The 19,920-nt window shown below is 41.3% G+C and overlaps 1 protein-coding gene across 1 annotated transcript in view; it reads right to left on the bottom strand.

Annotated features, from left to right (window-relative positions):
- The window catches only part of LOC101738846 (uncharacterized), a 474,148-nt gene that overhangs the window by 63,012 nt on the left and 391,216 nt on the right, over window positions 1-19,920 (bottom strand). The window lies entirely within an intron of this gene.

The following is a 19,920-nucleotide window of genomic DNA, read 5'->3' as shown; positions in this document are numbered from 1 at the left end:
TTTCATTTTTTTTTTTTTTTTTTTTCCTACCTAAGCTGAGAGCCTTGAGAGGCTATGTCAGCGTAACCCTAACTTTTGTAGGTGAGCTCACGGGGCTCAAACCTGATGACGTTGCTAACACGAACCCTAGCAAGAGCCGTGCTTCGCAGAATCTACCACCGGATCGGAAACGCGACCCACTGAGAAGATCCGGCGAGAAACTCAGTGGGCTGTGTCTGGGAGTTAATTTACTCGTCGAGCCCTTCGTCGCAAGCGACGGGTTCGACGAGAACGGTGACCGGTGCTTGAAGTACCTAAAAGCACCGTTAGTGGATCGGGAGGATCCGAGATGACGTGTTTTGGGCGACGTCGACTGCTTTCCATTCTGTCCGCAGGATCGGGAATGTAGTTACCGGCGGCCACGATGAGAGGGTTCTCGTGTCGTGCCGCTTTATCGAAGTGGCGCGTAGACGCCGACTGCATATACTTACTGGTGGACTCTAAGTCCAGGTCGTCATGGAGGTCGACGTTCCTGACGAACCACGGGGCTCCGACGGCTATCCTGCAAAAACGGGATTGAATGACTTGGAATGATTTTAAGTGTATGCGGGCCGCGTGAGCGAACACTACACTTGCATAGGTCATTACGGGGCGTATGCAAGTTTTGTAGAGTGTCACCTTATTTCTAAGGGACATTTTACTTCGCCTACATATCATCGGGTAGAGACGTCCTAGAATGAAGGCGGCACGGTCGCGTACCGTCTTGATGTGGGGGCGGAATGTCATCCTACTGTCGAGGGTGACGCCTAAATATTTGACCTTCGGGGCCCACGGTATGGGCTGGTCGAACATCGTGATTGGGCGAACGGCGGGGGCGGGGTTATTGACGCGCCTAGTCGGGAGGGGGATGCTCAGCGTGGTGTTCGGAGGGCGACCCCTTTTGAAGAGCACCGCTGTGCTTTTCGTGGGGTTGATGTCGATGCGCCACTTCCGGAACCACTGTCCCATGGTGGTAGCCGCGGTCTGAAGTAAAGGGTTCATTTCAAGGCACGTTCCGCCTTTTTATACTAGCCGGCGCAGCTGGCTTATGAGTCACTTCTGTTGCAGCTGTTGTTTACGAGTGGAACGACACGGCCGGCGCACCTGGCTTGTGTGAGTCACTCCTATTGCACGTGCTATATAACATAAATATCGTTAACGCCGTCAAGTACAATCTTATTAATTTTAAATAATTTACTTATTGATAGAATACACAATAACAATAATAAAATATAAAAAGCACTACTACATGAAATATCAGACTATATACAAACACAATTACACACATAAATAACATGCGTGCCCAAAAACAACACAAGACTTAAAACAATGCAAAAATCCAAATTTAATTTAAGCTATTGCATCGCGATCGCCACGCAGCGTGCGCCCAAACTTCACGTTTCGCTGAATCCAGTTGTCGAATTTATTGGATTCCACATTCGATAAATAAATAGCTGAGCTATTTACCAATTACTATGGTTAGTTAAGCCCTCAAGGCTCGCGTCGCTGTTTATTATCATGTCAACGAAGTATTTTCGAAAATACAAGGCGGACGAAGAGTGAGCCAATCAACATTTAAAATAACAGTGAAACGATATTATTTATGGTGCATTCATTGTTCCCAATTTAGTACTCAAATAACTTAGTACTGAAATTTAAAAGTAACAACTTATGTTTAGTTTGGATCTAGCAATTTGATAGCCTTTTGGGGATAAACGACGGAAGGGAAGATCTTCCACCGAGCGGTTGATATTGCTCGGTAGACCGACGGTCCAAATGTTGTTGTTCGGAACTTGTATATGTAAGCTTGAGGGTAGATATTATCTTGTTGAACACCAAGTAAAACGATGTCACTTTTTGATTCCTGATTTAATCAACAATATGTTATCTTAACAATTCACTTTAACACTTGTCCAACTTTAACCAGTACGTACAACAGTCACTGAATCACACAACGTAACGAGGATATAGTAAGTGCACCAGGCAAGCGCAGTCCAACGAATGTTCATTTCATTTTTTTTTTTTTTTTATTTTTTTTTATGATTGAAAGTTTACTGGTGGCCCGAAGGCCTTTCCAGTTTCACCAGGACAGGTGGGCGAGCAAAGGCTCAGCCAAGAGGGGTGGGATTTGCTAACAACTGCCCGAGCGCCTCCGAAGGAGACCTAACAACTCAAGAGCAATTGTTTCGCGAATGAATCTACTACCGGATCGGAATCGCGACCCGCTGAGAAGATCCGGCGAGAAACTCAGCGGGCTGATGCATGGGTTAGGTTGCACGTCGACCTCTTTGTCGAGTTCGACGAGTACGGTTACCGGGGTCCCTAAGCCTGCCCCTAGTATTAGAGCTGAAGGCATCTAATGCAAAGGTTATTGGATCTGATGGATCCGTAAGGACGTGTCTAGGGCGTCGACGGTGACTGGCTCCTGCATGATCAGGATTCGGGGAGTAGTCAGCGGCGGCAACGATAAGGCGATTATCATGACGCATAGCCTTATCGAAGTATCGTTCCGACGCTGACTTCATGTATTTCCGAATTGATTCGAGGCCCAGGTCGTCGTGTAGGTCAACGTTCCTCACGAACCACGGAGCCCCGACAGCTAACCTGCAAAAGCGGGATTGTAGGGATTGGAGGGTGTCTATGTGTGTGCGGGCCGCGTGAGCGAACACCACACTCGCGTAAGTCATGACGGGCCTTATGCAAGTTTTGTAAAGTGTCACCTTGTTCCGAAGGGACATTTTACTCCGCTTACAGATCATGGGGTAGAGTCTACCGAGAATAAACGCGGCACGGTCACGGACTGATTTTATATGCGGGCGGAATGTCATCGAGGCATCCAGGGTAACGCCCAGGTACTTGACCTTCCTGACCCAGGGTATGGATTGTCTAAAGAGAGTAATCGGGGGTGTGAGATTCCTCCTCCTAATCCGGGAGGAAATCCGTGTGGAGCTTCCCCTCTGAAATAGCACCGCAGTACTTTTCGCTGGGTTGATGTCTATGCGCCATTTTCGGAACCACTGTCCTAGGGCTAGGGCTGCGCTCTGAAGCTTCTTCGCGATTAGGGACTTATTTCTACTAGAATAGTAAACAGTCGTGTCGTCGGCGAATAAAGCTAAATGGGTCGGCGGCGACCGGGGAATATCGTTGACGAATAAGCTAAATAGGAGGGGTGAGAGGACAGAGCCTTGCGGGACTCCAGCTGTGAGAGGTCGTGGGGAGGAGCGGGTTCCCTCGACTCGATATCGAAAAGAGCGGTTCGACAAGAAGTCCCGTATGATGAGCACGAGACTATCCGGCACGCCCATGTTGAATAGTTTGAAAATCAAACCATTGTGCCAGACTTTGTCGAACGCTTTTGCGACGTCGAAGAAGAGAGCTCCCGTGTATAACGGTTTTGGTCGATTAAGCCCCACAAGAATGTGCTCCGTGAGGCGGTGCACCTGTTGAACGCATGAGTGATTTGTACGGAATCCGAATTGTTCATCGATAAGAATGCCCTTGGATGAGACGAAGTCTCTGAGGCGTTTGTAGAGCAGACGCTCATACAGTTTGTCTAGAGACATGAGGAGGCTAATCGGGCGGTAGCTCGTCGGATGATTTTTTGGTTTACCGGGTTTATGTATGCCGATAACGTCCGCTTCTTTCCACACCGCGGGAAAGATACAGTTCGCCATAGCGGCATTGAAAATAGATGCCAACATCACGATGAGTTGGACGGGTAGAAGTTTAATAACGCGGTTGGATATACCGTCGGAACCGGGAGCCTTGCGAGGACGTAGGTCTTTGATCAAGTCTTTAACTTCCATCGGGGTGACGGGTGGTAACGCATCAGAGGGTGGCAAGGAGGCTCTGCGTTCTACCTCACTGTCTACTAATTCTACATGAACAGGGTCCACGGATTGAGTGCTGGGCGTGCACTGGGTTTGCAATGTACCGGCCAGCAGCTCTGCTTTTTCGTCATCATCGAACGCCGCGAGTCGGCCTGAGGGGCCTACGAGGGGGGGCATAGTTACTACCGTATCCGATTTGAGAGTACGAGCTAAGCGGTAGTAAGACCTTTGAGAGGGCGCGAGTCCTTCTAAGAAATCAGACCATCTGGCATCGCGGACTTCGGTGATGCGAGACTTTACGTCGCGTTGTAGGGCACGCATTCGAATACGATTTTCCGCGGTAGGATACCTATCGTACGCACGGATCGAGGCGTTCTTAGCTCTAAGGAGTTCCCTAATATCGTCGGGCAATTTGAAGCGGTGAAGGAAGTCCTCCGCTACAACTTGCTTCGATGACCTATCTAATGTCGAGGTGATGTGTGACGTTACGATGTCTATGGCTTCAGCGGTATCCTGAGGAGACGGGATAGAGTCCGGACTAAACGGAAGCGATGGTGGATCAGATTCAGCCAGGCTGATGCCCAGCGTGTGCCAATCCACCACAGTCCTCGTGACGGGAACGGAGTCGGGAGCGCGACCGAGCTTCATAACGACGGGACGGTGGTCTGAATCTAACTCTGAAACTACTTCGATCGAGTGTAAGCGCAGAGTTACGTTTTTTAATAACGCTATGTCGAGTATATCCGGGCGATGCGCGATATTTAGCGGGTAGTGAGTCGGGGTTAGCGGAGCGACGATATCGAAGGCGAGATCATCGACTAACGCGTCAAGCCGCCTGCCATTCGGGGTTGTGGTGTGTGAGTTCCACCTGATGTGTTTACAATTTAGGTCGCCCGCCAGAATGACAGAGCTCCCCATACCGAGCAGCGCCTCGATATCACTGCTTAGAACGATCTTATCCGGTGGAAGATAAACGGACGCGATAACGATCGGCGCGTGTCCCGTCAGTGAGATTCGGCACACTGATGCTTCGATATTAGCGAGCGCGGGAGGATCGAGCGGGACGCAATGCAGGGCTCTTCTATAGTAAATGACGGTACCACCACCACGGGCAGAGAGCCTGTCGTTCCTGACCATGTTATAGTTCGCGATTTTAGGGTCACGGCGCGCGGGCTTAAGTAGGGTCTCCTGCACTAAAAAGATATCAATTTGGTGGTCACGCAAAAAGTCAGAAACCTGATCACGTTGATTTGCGAGACCGTAAGCGTTAAAAAATCCTATCGTTACGGATAGGGGCTTTATTCTACTTATATACGCCATTGATTACCGGCGGAGTGAGGGGAGGACGTACGTATTTAATGACGCGTATACGTCGGCGTATTCCTGCACAACGGCGATAAAGTGTTGTGCAGTGGAGGCAGCGCGAATGGCGTCGCCCAAAGCGTTAACGCGCTCAAAGTTGATCGACTGAAAGAAGTCGATCGCTAAAGCGAGATTGTCGGACGCGGTCGGAGGGCAAGTCGCGGGAGAGGGACGAGTCGCGGGGGCGGGACGAATCGCGGAGGAGGGAGTTGTAGCCGTGTTCGTGTACGGCAGCGGTTTTGCCCAGGCCGAGACACTGGGCACCGCCGCCGAAACGAACGCTGGCTTAGCCTGCGACGCAGAGGGTGCCGAGGCTTTGATGTCTGGGCCGGAAGCTCGGAGGCGGTTTTGGCGGGCGACGCGGCGATTTATTTTAGGGGCTCGGGGGCAACCACGGTAATTTGCGGGGTGACCCTGTGTTCGACACAGGACGCAGCTAGGCGGTTCCGTCGCGGTTTTTTGGTCGCGAGCGCAGAGGGCCGTGGCGTGATCGCCCAAACACTTAACACATCGGGGGCGCGCGTGACAGTTACGGGAAGAGTGCCCGTACAATTGACAGTTATGGCACTGGCTAGGAGTGCCTTTTTTATGGGGGGCTTCGACAGCGATACCAGAGAGCCTACAGACGGTCTGTGTGTTAAAGATTTTCTTACCCTCGGGGGTAGGCTGGAGAGCGACTAGAACCATATTATATGGCTCCCTACCGCGACCGGTGTGCATACGGTGCACAGAATTCACTGGTAGGCCTTGTTCTAACAGGTCGGCTTTTACGAGCTCTACATCTAACTCTTTAGGGATTCCGCGTATTACAACGCGGAGTTCGCGCTCCTCCTGGAGCGTATACGTATGGAAACTTATACGCTCCTTACGGAGGTAAGAAGAGAGGGCCCTATGGTCGTCGGGTGTTTGAACCTTAATTTGAATGCCGTTCGCGAGGTTACGGGCATTCGTGAAATTTATATTTTTGGCCTTAAGGGCCAGGCAAACTCGATCCCAAGCTGCCTTCTCCTGAAGGATAACCGGGGGAGGGGTCTGGGTTTTATTTTGTGCCACCGGACGCGGCGACGGAGTGGCACGGGCTGGGGGCGCAACGGGAGTCTGAGGGCGGGTGTTCATTTCAAGGCGCGTTCCGCCTTTTTATACTAGCCGGCGCAGCTGGCTTATTTATGAGTCACTTCTGTTGCACCTGTTGTTTATGAGTCGAACGACACGGCCGGCGCACCTGGCTTGTGTGAGTCACTCCTATTGCACGTGCTAAATAGAAATATCGTTAACGCCGTCATATATATGCGCTTTATCTTGAAAATGTTGTAAGCGAGATTCAGGCATCTGTCAAATATCTTGTGTTCTGTGATGGGTACCGCCACAGCCTTTTATTTGTTTAAACAACAATGAATTTGAATATTTATGTAAATATTTTGCAAATTTAAGATATATTGTGGTTATCGCTTGGGCCTGTGGATATATATCGAGAGAAATAGAGCTGTTATTCCAATGCAATAAGACATATTCGAGTTAATCACTCTATCTCCTTTTTAACATCGCACATCCTGCCACTGTAGCAGAGTTCGTCCATACTATCTAGAATCGCTGTGTTCATCAACAGTGCGTTTCTAAAAATCTTTTTTGCTACGTCTCATCCCACTCTGGAATGAACTCCCCTCCATGGCTTTTTCCGAGCACTATAAGATATCTTTCTTCAAACGAGAATTACGGAGAACACTCTGCGGTAGCTCTGCAATTGCTGAAATCCATGAGTGACGGTAACCGCTCACCTTCAGGTAGGACATATTATGCTCATCTGCCTACAGAAACAATAATAAAAGAGCCGACGATGATTCATATCACTTCTCAAGATTCCGTCGTTACCTAGGAGAAATGAAACTGTTTACGCTATAAATATTCAATAGTAGTCGTCAAGGATCGCTTATGTTGAGTGCAAAACAACAAATACTTTTCTAACACGCCGCAGAAACATTAAGCTATTATTTCGTGATCACAATTTAAATGTAACGGCTACTTATAAGATTGAAAAGGTTGAAGCCAGATTTACTACGATTACTGACTATGATGCAGTCTCCTTACTTCTTGAACTAGGAAAGTTTCAGTATTTGGAAGTCATAATATCACCTTTTGTGCAAATACAATTCCCTATGAAGTCTACTTACTATATGAACTTTTATTTTAAACCCACAAATTCTCATATTCAAATCCTCGTCATGAATCACTGAACCCAAATCAAACAAAATAATGTAAAGAGATTTAATTTGAAAGGAAGAAAATGAAGAGATTGAAGAGAAGGAAGAAAATGAAGAGATTTAATTTTAATAAGAGCAATGGCATCGAATGGGCTATGGTAACAATTTTAAAATCTTTTTGGTCCGATGTCTACTGAACGCTGACAACATCAATTTTAGTAACGATTGTGACAGAATGCTTGTTGTTGATAAAACCTTCGAAAGTTATTTTCTATTCAACATTTTACTGTCGGCTCAGTCAGACGAGTCTCTGGTGTATTTAATGGAACATAGCTAACCGAGCTTCAAACACGAACTATTAATGAAGATAAACAGAACAAAAAAATACACTGCAAAAGATTATAATAATTTTGAGATGTGAGGTAAATAAGAGCTAGTATTATACTTTCCATTTTAAGTTCTACACAACAATCACTTATCGGAGCCTTTAAGATGTCAAAGCGCCGCAGAATCGTCCGGGACTTTTAATAAATCCTACAGAAGGTTATTAAATCAAGCAATCCGAGACATCGGGTGGGACTGGGATATTTTAATCCGTTCCCGGGTAGCGCTGCAGTTTTAATATAGGAAATGAAAGCTATCATTTTAGATATTATGAACGATAAATTTAGAATTTCAAATTTGTTTCAAAAATTATGGCTCTTTACTGGGTTGGAGTTCGGATTATAGTATTAAAATTGAGATGTATGTGAGAACCTCTTAATATTCTTGCTTTTATAAAATTAAATTCAGTCTTCATAGTCTTATCGACAAACGTATTGCTATCTTAGAATAGGTAAGATACAATCCTAATATGTCGCATGGCTTTTAGTGAATTTGAGTTTTATAAGATTCAGACCATTTTTCAAATTAACTATATACAAAATTATTCATGAAAACTTTATGAAATTTTAATCATTACAAATAAGTTTACTAATTATGATAGCCCCTAATTCTGGATGTTCAATTAGATATAATACATCCACCCTTGGCCCCATTTTATGTAAACCCAATTTTCTTATCTACGACAATAAGTAACCGCCATTCACAAGTAAAAGAATCAACTGATAATATAAATTTCCCCTCGACGAGATTTACCTGCATTTATCTCTTCAACAGATACCGTCTTCATGGACCATTCGTTCTAGGGGCAACTGCAAATAGGAGTCTCAAGTACTTTAGGGAGCGAATTGGATACATCGACTGATAGATAAGGGCTTTAAAAAAACATTTGAGAAGTGGATTTATATGGTTATTTATATAGCTTAGCTAGAAAAGGGTGGTAATCGAAATAAACAACCTAGCTTTTATTAGGGGTATGAAATTGCCGATTTGTACTGAAAAATGGAAAACTGAAAACTAATAGGAAGGTCATTTATGCCATTGCGATAGAACTTTGGTGATCTAGATTGTACAAACTGTGTTGTGCATTTTGTACTGCCTCCTGGAAAGAAAACTTTTTATCACGTAGAAAATTGTCCAAATCACGAAAAAAATTGTAGTCCGTTGGAGCAAGGCCTGGCGAACACGGAGGGTGACGAATGGTTTCTAATTACAGGTCCTGTAGAGTTAAAACGGTTTTTCGTGCTGTATTAATGAGTCGGGGCTGTTTCACTGCAAGTTTTGCTATCATTGTTCGGAGTTCGGCACAGTAGACCATAGATTATACACTTAATATATTTGAGACAGTAGACATCTGCCGTTATACCAAAATCGCACGGTGCGTTCATTAGCGGTCGCCTCTCCAAACGCAACATTGATAATGCGAGCTGTTTCTGCAGCGTTAGTTCCGCGTCGGAACTCGTATTCAAAAATCACTCGAATTTTCGAAGTATCCATCTTTCTTGTCTAAGCTGAATAAAAAAACAACTGAGAGTCGATAATCGAATGTTACACATTTTAAAAAGAAGAACTTCATAGGTACCATTTGAAAAAATTTTAACTCAAAAATCTCAAATCATGAAGGTTCTATGTCAATTCGAAGTACCTATTACAATAAAACGGCAATTTCATACTTTAACCTCTATTATTTAGCACAGACACTTAGATACTGCGATAGTTACATAAATAGTGCATCATTGTTTCCTTCATTATTTATGTTCTTGTAAAATAGATGCGACATCAGGCACAGTCGTCGTCATTGACATGATGGAAAAGTAGAAAGCCACACAAACGATACAGAATATACCAGTGTGTAGGGGTGGTGGACATGATTGACCGGTTGGCGACAGTATTCTTTAGTGTTCGGCTTTGGAACGAGCAAGCTTTTACGTTTCTGCGCTCTTTAATAATGAATCTTGAAGCAGTTAGTAATAAATTCAAGCGTTTAAAATCTAACTTAGATTTTAAATTACAACTTGACGCTTTGGTGCAGCAGCTCTCCCATCAGATGTAATAAATTTTTCTTATGAATTTATCTTAAATTTTATACACAAAACAAACTTGGTATAAATCCAACAATGGTTGAATAAGGAGAGTATCTGCAGCCGATCAATAGCGGCGCCCCACACAACAGCACAATTACTGGAGCACAATGCAACCCTACCTGCCACTCGGCGCTCGAACTCCAGACCATTCAATGGAATGTACACCAAGATTGTCTTGGTAAAGACTTTTTGTGTTGACGGATTGGTTGATTCTTTTTAATGTTGGAGTGTGTTCGAATGAGCAGTGGAACCTATCAACTGATTATTGACGTCCTAGTCGTAACACGCTTACGGTGTGGCTTCCACATCTACACCAGCACAAAGTGACAAACTAGTAAGCACATCACCCCTGCCTCGTTAGGTTAGGATCCTACGCTCGGGCAGAAGGACATGACGCGAGGAACCAATAACGACACACTCATCACGGACACCAGTGAAGCCAAAGGCGCGACCAACTCGCTAAATTTTCTAAAATTCTGGTCAATAACAGACTTATTTCAATCATGGGTTAACCGGTCGTGAATCAGGACTTCTTATCTTTTCTTCTTCTGCCTTAAGTCACTTAATGTTCAGTATAGATCTTTTCTTTGTATTCCCATGTCTTACGGTCTTGGCTATACACATCCAGTTCTTAGCCGTCCTTATATTCGTCAGTCCCTCGTTCCCGTTACAAGTGCTGATCTTACCAATATTACAAGTTTGTGTAAGTTACTACGACCTTATTTATTAAGGGAATTAGGACCTTATTTAGGAATAAATAATGGGTTCTTTTCGGAAGAGTAGGACATCCGTTATACTATACAATTGGAATTTAGACCTCATCACACAAAGAGGGTGTGCCATTTTTCCATGTCTATGGACTTCGTTAGCCATATTTTTTTTTATTTTTTTTTATTGCTTAGATGTGTGGACGAGCTCACAGCCCACCTGGTGTTAAATGGTTACTGGAGCCCATAGACACCTACAACGTAAATGCGCCACACACCTTGAGATATAGTTCTAAGGTCTCAGTATAGTCACAACGGCTGCCCCACCCTTCAAACCGAAACGCATTACAGCTTCACGGCAGAATAGGCGGGGCGGTGGTACCTACCCGTGCGGACTCACAAGAGGTCCTACCACCAGTAATTACGCAAATTATAATTTTGCGGGTTTGATTTTTATTGCACGATGTTATTCCTTCACCGTGGAAGTCAATCGTGAACATTTGCTGAGTACGTATTTCATTAGAAAAATTGGTACCCGCCAGCGGGATTCGAACACCGGTGCATCGCTCGATACGAATACACCGGACGTCTTATCCTTTAGGCCACGACGACTTCAAAATCAGGTGGGCCGTTCACCGTAATAGTTACATTGTTCTATAATCACAAAGTTAAAAAAGATCAAATCAAAAAAAAAAATAGTGCCGACAACTTAGAAGCATAGATTTGAAAGCTATTATCTAAAATGTAGCTAAAATTACATTGAAAAAGTTCCATATCATATTTATTCTTAAGTTCGTTCGATGTGGACCAATAAGCAACAAGTCTATATAGGAAATTGCTGAAGATGTACAGAACCCCCCATTCTCTACAGTAACAGAACCTAAAATAAGCAACATGCAACACTCTCGTTAAATCAAATGAAACCCTAAACATCTCTATCGACCGTAACTGTGCGTAAACATGTAAATAAGCCGTGTAATACGTCAGCACACAAATCCTCGACATGTAAGCAAATAGACATTATTTATTTTGACGGCAGAAATTGTGAAAAACATTACACTGCTGACGCGTTCAGTGTCCCACAGGAAATGAGATCTCCCTCCTTCTTGTTAATATATTTGAAAGGTGGAGTTCAGAATTAAAGAAGATGTGGCATTCCATTGACTCTGGAACATTTGTCTGTTCGATACACAAAGCGACGGTGATAATCTATCTCCATAAAGCAATAGTATACACGTGCAGGAAACAATGTCCGGAATGAGTTATATTACACGTGCAATATTTGATATACTTTATATGCCCTTTAGCAAGCCTGCTATTTGTAATCGATTCATGATTGAGACGTCTGCCTATTTCTGCTGTGAAGCAGTAATGCGTTTCGGTTTGAAGGGTGGGGCAGCCGTTGTAACTATACTGAGACCTTATAACTCTTATGCCATGGGCGGTGGCGGCATTTACATTGTAGATGTCTATGTGCTCCCGTAACCACTTAACACCAGGTGGGCTGTGAGCTCGTGAGTTCACCTAAGGAATAAAAAAATTTTAAAAAATTATTAATCTCATCCCTGTGGATAGTTCGCAAGTTAATATACATATTTCGCCACATCGTCGCAGCTTCGCTACTGAACTACCCCAACGCATTTTAGAGATCTGTGCGTTGAGCGGAAATTTGAGAAACGCGATGTCGACCCGTTTTATTAATTAAATGTTGTCATAATTACGGAAACACTCCGACCGGTCTCTGATAAAAACATACAAATATATTCAAAACACAGACGAACTCAGTGAGTAACTATCACAATTTAAAGTTGGTAAAATGTTTTAACACCATAAAATTATAAAGCATTAATGAACAAGTGCACAGTGGTGGTGGAACCAGCGGGTCCGTGGTCGCAGCCGGCCGCGGTGTGCGGATCGCGGCTTATTCGATAATTCTACATTAAAATGTTATTTTTGATATTAAAATAATCGTATTACATTCAGTGCGGTAGATACTTCGATTTCATTTTTGATGATCGCAGATGCTTATTGCGAGTCACCCTAGTTTCTCATACAATATTTTCTTGTTTTTATGTTTGAGAGATTACTGTTTACTCGGAGGCCTTTCATCTTTTACCAGGGCAGATGGGCGAGCAAAGGCTCAGCAACGAGGGGTGGGATTGGCTAACAGCTACCCGAGCGCCTCCAAAGGAGACCTAACAACTCAAGAGCAGCTGCTTCGTGAATGAATCTACTACCGAATCAGAATCACGACCCGCTGAGAAAATCCAGCGAGAAACTCAGCGGGCTGATACATGGGTTAGGTTGCACGTCCAACTCTTTGTCGAGTTCGACGAGTACGGTTACCGGGGTCCCTACTCCTAGTGTTAGAGCTAAAGGTATCTCATGCAAAGGTTATTGGATCTGATGGTTCCGTAAGGACGTGTCTAGGGCGTCGACAGTGACTGGCTTCTGCGTGATCAAGATGTTTCAATCGTATGGATAGTGACAGTTGTCAGTTTTGCGACAGTATCAGGCCGAGCGTTGGGATTCATGCGGACTCACAATACGTCCTACATCTACTCACTGCGTTTTGATGTAGGCATGTGATAGTTTTGCAGGTGGTATAACTATGTACAACCGAATATGATCATTACTGAGGAAACATTTAAATACTATAGTTGTTTGATAGAAAACACTGGTACTTGTATTTCGTTCTTATGGCCAAGAAAATAAAGCTCCGTTTTGTAGGTTACTAAAAGGAAAGTCGAAGTTGCATTGTAAACGAGCCGGTCTGTAGTGGATCAGTCAGCTGGCAAGCGATTCAAAGTCTCTTTATAGGGTTGAATCGATCGTTGTTTATTTATTTATATATTTTTATCATTGTCCTGCCTATTTTTGCCGCGAAACAGAAATGGGTTTCTGTGGAATCGTGGAACCGCTATTGAGACTTCGACCTCATGTGTCATGTCTCACGTTGTGATACTTATGGTTTTTTGTAAAGTATTAATATCAATAGGCCGTCGATGAAATCGTCTATGAAGCATGTTTCAAGTAATATTTCCTAAATAAAATGTATACCTATCTTTAGAGCTTTACATCGGCATAGTTGCATTATGGCATCCTATAAGACTCACTGGAGGAAATCTTAAAAATACAGCAATTCTGAACAGACAGTCGTTAAATTTAAACTAGAATTGAAGTGGCAACCCTAGCCGTCTAATCCGGGCTCTCGTTCAACTATTGAGCCGTTGGATTTTTGAACTGCCTCTAGGCCTACATATGACTCACACGAATACTATACATATACAGCTGCGTATGACTGCGAGGTCGATGCACTCTGTGTTATCTATATATTAATACTTGAAGCAAAAACTTTGTACCCTTTTTTACGAATATTGCGTGGACGGAGGAGTATGAAATTTCCCACACTTATAGAGAATATAAAGAAGGAGTGCAGAATACTAATATTTTTTTTATTAAATATTAAAATACCTACATTATATCGATAAACAAAACATAACACACTCTACGATGTATTTGACACACCCACGCATATAAAATATTATAATACTCTTTTGTTTGTCAATAGTGATCAAATAGTGGTCAATAGTGGTCAAATTGAGAATAGATTAATATTGTTTTGTCTTTAATATTGTTTGTATATAGTGTAGCCTTAACGAAATCTGTGATTATAGAAGTAAAGGCTTTGACAATAGAACCATAATAATGTTCAAACTTATAACTTAAATTAATAAATATGGTTGAATTTCGACAGCTGGGCGACCACTAGCTATCGTCAAGAGACATACAATATGAGGATCCTCATCTTCGTAGCCTAGAGACATCACTACATAACATCTACCGTCCCAACAATTTACAAAGAGGCCAGAACACGCGGTACGATAGTAGCTACGCGTAGCCTACTAATATGCTCGGTTTATGGTATATCAATGAAATTATTTAATGTCATAATAATATAGTCTTCTAGCATTAATCAATTATAATTAATCTACATCCTATTACAGGGCATATTGAAAGCCGTCATCAATCTGCTTATTTCTGCCGCGATGAGAATGTTTAAAGGATAGAGCAGACGCATTACGCATTTAAACTGTGTATCAACATGATAGTATGGGATTCAATTTATATTAATTAGGTTTTTTTATTTTATTATTTATTTATTAGGCTCACAATACACATCACAAGCTAAAAAAATACATAAAAAACACAAGTAAAAAGAAACAAAATCTGGCTTGCAACATAAGTTATGTGCGGACGACAAAACAAGACAGTGCTGAATTTGTACAACAACATTCCTTACAACTATACGACAAAACAACACGATAACGAAAACTAATCTAACTTGACTTATAATGTAAAGAAATAATTTAATTCACAATATTACTTACTGGTGGTAGGACCTCTTGTGAACCCGCGCGGGTGGGTACCACCACCCTGCCTATTTCTGCCGTGAAGCAGTAATGCGTTTCGGTTTGAAGGGTGGGGCAGCCGTTGTAACTATAGTTGAGACCTTAGAGCTTATATCTCAAGGTGGGTGGCGCATTTACGTTGTGGATGTCTATGGACTCCAGTAACCACTTAAGACCAGGTGGGCTGTGAGCTCGTCCATCCAACTAAGCAATAAAAAAAATATATATATAGAAAATTAAACAATTACACTAATAACCTATTACTAACGTGGAGGTTTAAGGTACAATCGTTATTTTAAAAAAATATGTGTTGTTCACACGCGGTTGACGTACAAAAATAACTAAATCTAAATCCTTTACATGTATTTCATCCAATTTTCAACCATAACAATGCAAAAAAATCTACTCAAATAAACTATAAGTTTAATTAATACGTGAAGCAAAAACTTTGTATCCCTTTTTACGAAAATTGCGCGGACGGAGGAGTATGACATTTTTCACAATTATACAGAATATAGAGGAGAAGTGCACAATGCTAATTTTTTTTTTAAATAATGCATAAAAGATACATTAAATCAATAAAGATAACATTACACACACTACACGCCATGTATTTGACGCACACACGCATGCATACTATTTATTGTCAAATGTTTGTTCTTGACGTCTGTTGTGAAATTGAGAATAGATTAAATATTGTTTGTCTTTATTAATATTTTTTATAGTGTAGTCTTGCTGAATTTTGTATAAAATACAATCATAATACTGTACAAACTTACAATTCCAATTAATTATAGTCGAATTTCGACTACTGCAGGACCTCTAGTAAGTTTAAATACCTAGAAAGGATCTAGATACGAGTTAACCCTAAGTGCTTGTGATATCGTTTCTTTACGGACAAAATACATAAATATATCTGTACAAATCATTAAAATCTCATTATCGTAAAACGATAACGTAAGCGATGTGTAGCTATTTACGAACTCGCCTTTTCGTCTTGACGTTACGAAATCGCTGAGAAAATTGCCTGAGACGTAATTTCTTACTACGGGAACTCGATCCCATTTATGTTGTTATACGAAACGAAACTAATTTTAGTGATGCTTCACTAATTATTTCCGTAGTATCGCTAAGTATAAGCTTATAGGAAAAGCTCTGCTCCAGTCTCGACAGTGTATCTACTCCAGCGGGGTCCAACAGCTGCGTTCAGGATTTTAAAGATATTGCCTCTCATCATTCGGTTCTACATTGAACTCCCCTGATCCTTTTATTTTTTCATAGAAAATCTTGAGCGTAACTCTTCAGCTAAATTATTTAAGAACTCAAGTTATTTTAAAACGCCTGTTAAGTCGTCGTGACTTAAGGGATAAGACGTCCGGTGCATTCGTGTTGAACGATGCACCGGTGCTCGAATCCCAGGTGGGTACCAACTTTTCTAATGAAATACGTACTCAACAAATGTTCACGATTGACCTTCACGGTAAAGGAATAACATCGTGTAATAAAAATGAAACCCGCAAAATTATAATTTGCGTAATTACTGGTGGTAGGACCTCTTGGGAGTCCACACGCGTAGGTACCACCACTCTCCCTATTTCTGCCGTGAAGCAGTAATGCGTTTCGGTTTGAAGGGTGGGGCAGCCGCTGTAACTATACTTGAGACCTTAGAACTTATATCTCAAGATGGGTGGCGCATTTACGTTGCAGATATCTATGGGCTCCAGTAACCACTTAACACCAGGTGGGCTGTGAGCTCGTCCACCCATCTAAGCAATAAAAAAAAGACTAATGTTTCACTTGTGAGTTTCCATAGTGAAACACAAAAACAACAGTAGGCGAACGTAATCACCAAGGCACCAGGACAAATAGGAACTTTATTCAAATCATTGTAGATTTATTTAAGGGAAATTACGACGAAGGGAACCTTTAATTTTTTTTTGCTTTTGTTCTGATTCGACGGACTTGGGACGTTTCATTAATTTAGGAGTTATTAATTTTTAGAGTTTTCGTCGGCGCGGCCGGCGCGACCGTTTATTTGTTTATTGTTTATTATACCAAATGAAACCAGCTGTGTAGCTGCTTACTCTACATATAGCTGATACACAATACTAGTCACATTAAATCATTAACAAACACTACGTTGTTTAGGATGGAGGTATTATTTTTGGGAAGAAAACCTTTCAATTTTACCATGACATGTGGCCAAACTCGAGGGCTCAGCCATGAATGAATCTATTCCTATCTTGTAAATAAGTAAATTAATCTTGTAAAACTTGTTAGCGTGATTCAGCTTTTGATGGATTTCTTCTATTATACGTAATAGTCGTGCACTGCAGCATGAATTACTGTAGTACTATAAATACTATACTGAGTGTTAGGAGACCGCTTCCGTAAATTAAGGCAAACGCTAGTACTAATGACACCTTTGATGATGGGACGGAACAAAATCGATCCAGATTTTAGTAGAGTAATGTAATTTTATGAAACTATTGTTTCATTTAACTGTACTAACATGATGGAGCGTAAATAATGCTAATAAAACGTATTAAAAATATGATTTGTGTTAATAAGGATCCATTTTTTTTTCGTCCCATCATCAAAGGTTTTAACTTACTTACCTGGTGACCTAGCACTGAACCACTGACTTTTGTAACACAGGTTTTCCTAGCATAAAAGTCAGGGAATATTGTTATTGTATACCTCATAAAAAAGCCATGTATATTATTATACTAGTGTTAAGAATTCTTGTTCGTGTTTGTATTTTAAGAGGCTTGAATAAAAATATGAATAAATGAATTACAAACACTAAAAGGTGTCATTAGTACTATCGTCTGTCTTAGTTTTCGGAAGTGGTCTCTTAACATCCAGTATACCTACATATTATTATATATGCATTACTATAAATAAATAACATTGCGTAAGTACAATAACAATGGTCATCATCTCAAGGGTTTTCAAAGTGAGCGCATTATAGTTTCTCCACAATTTTATTCTCCATAATATTCAAGTTATGTCATATACAAAAAGTAAATATTAAGAACCCAGTTTTTGTTTGTTCGTGTTATCCATAAATAATATCCTTTACCGGAATTGACATACCTAATTGACATAGAACCTTCATGGTTTGAGATTTTTGAGTTAAACTTTTTTCAAATGGTACCTATGAGGTTCTTCTTTTAAAAAATGTGCAACATTCGATTATCGACTTTCAGTTTTTTTTTTATTCAGCTTAGACAAGAAAGATGGATACTTCGAAATTTCGAGTGATTCTTGAATACGAGTTCCGACGCGGAACTAACGCTGCAGAAGCAGCTCGCAATATCAATGTTGCGTTCGGAGAGGGGACTGCTCATGAACGCACCGAGCGATTTTGGTTTAAACGCTTTCGTGATGGAAATTTTGATTTGAAGAACGAACCACACGGAAGAGACCGCCCACATTTGTGAATAACAATGAATTGAAAGAGATGGTGGACACCGATCCGAGCCAAACTACCCAGGAATTAGGCTTAACGTTACCTTACCAACAATATTGACTCATTTGCGTCAAATCAATAAAATTAAAAAAACATGAAAAATGGGTGTTTTATGATTTGACTGATCTGCAGAAATAAATGCTTGTTGAAACTTGTGTTGCCTTGTTGAATCGATACAGAAATGAAGGAATATTGGATCGAATTGTGACATGTGATGAATTAAAGTGGATTCTTTACGATAACCGTAAGCGAAAAATGCAATGCCTGACCCCAGATCAATCGCCGCGGCAGTGTCCTAAAGCAAAGCTTACCAATAAAAAAGTAATGGTAACTGTTTGGTGGTCTCGGCATGGTGTTATTCACTATAGCTTTCTCCGATCAGGTCAAGCAATAACGGCAGATTTCTACTGTGCCGAACTCCGAACAATGATAACAAAACTTGCAGTGAAACAGCCCCGACTCATGAATCGATCTTCACCATTATTGCTCCATGATATTGCGAGACTTCATACAGCACGAGAAACACGTTTTAACTCTACAGGAACTGCAATATTGCTCATCCTCCATATTCGCTAAGACCTTGCTCCAACGGACTACCATTTTTTTCGTGATTTAGACAATTTTCTACGTTTTCACACCAGAGTTCTATCGCAAAGGCATAAATGACCTTCCTATTATATGGCAGCAATATATAGGTAATAATGGTAGATTTTTTGATTAAATAAATGTGTTCAATGAAAAAAAAAAACGAATTACAATTTTTCAGTACAAATCGGTAATTTTATACTTTAACTGCTATATTTTAATAATATTAATTTTATGAAAAGTCGTAGCGATGTTAGTTTTGAGGCAACTAGCGCCACCTAGAACAACACGAGGTAAACTAAGGAAGTGCCACCTAGTGGGAACTTAGCAGTTTGTTTGAAGTCGTGCTTGTAGATGGCGTTGTTTACAAAAATGTTTGATAGAAGATTTTTAAACTTCCCAATTTTGTACTAAACATAATATCGATTCCCAAGCATGTCTAAGCATGTCTTATGAAAAAACCATTAATATAATTGAATATGCAATTTCGAAAAGGGCACATGTCGCATATTTTGTCAAATACGTTTTTTCTTATACATGTACTTTTGAGGCTTACCTACACCCATTTTATAATAATTCCAGTAATTTTCAATTGCTGATTAACACTAAAATATATCTCAAAAGTTAATATTTTAAATTTTACACTGCTTTAGAAAATATTCAGTTTTTTTCATTTCCTTAACATTTAAAATTTTCAGAGATGTGCCCTTTTCGAAATTGCATATTCAATTTTAGTTATATTTAGTTTTCATTGCTTTCGTGCACCCGAGCTTTTGACGAGAGCTTCGAGTTTTCGAGAGAATGGTCAAAGTCGTATTGTAAGCTTGAATATTATAATTTTTAAATGTTTAATAATCCCAGACTAGCC

Source organism: Bombyx mori, chromosome 3, assembly GCF_030269925.1.
Source record: "Bombyx mori chromosome 3, ASM3026992v2".
In the NCBI taxonomy this organism is placed as follows: Eukaryota; Metazoa; Arthropoda; class Insecta; order Lepidoptera; family Bombycidae; genus Bombyx; species Bombyx mori.
Note: the sequence above shows the minus strand (reverse complement) of the source record. Positions and strands in the feature narration are given on the sequence as shown.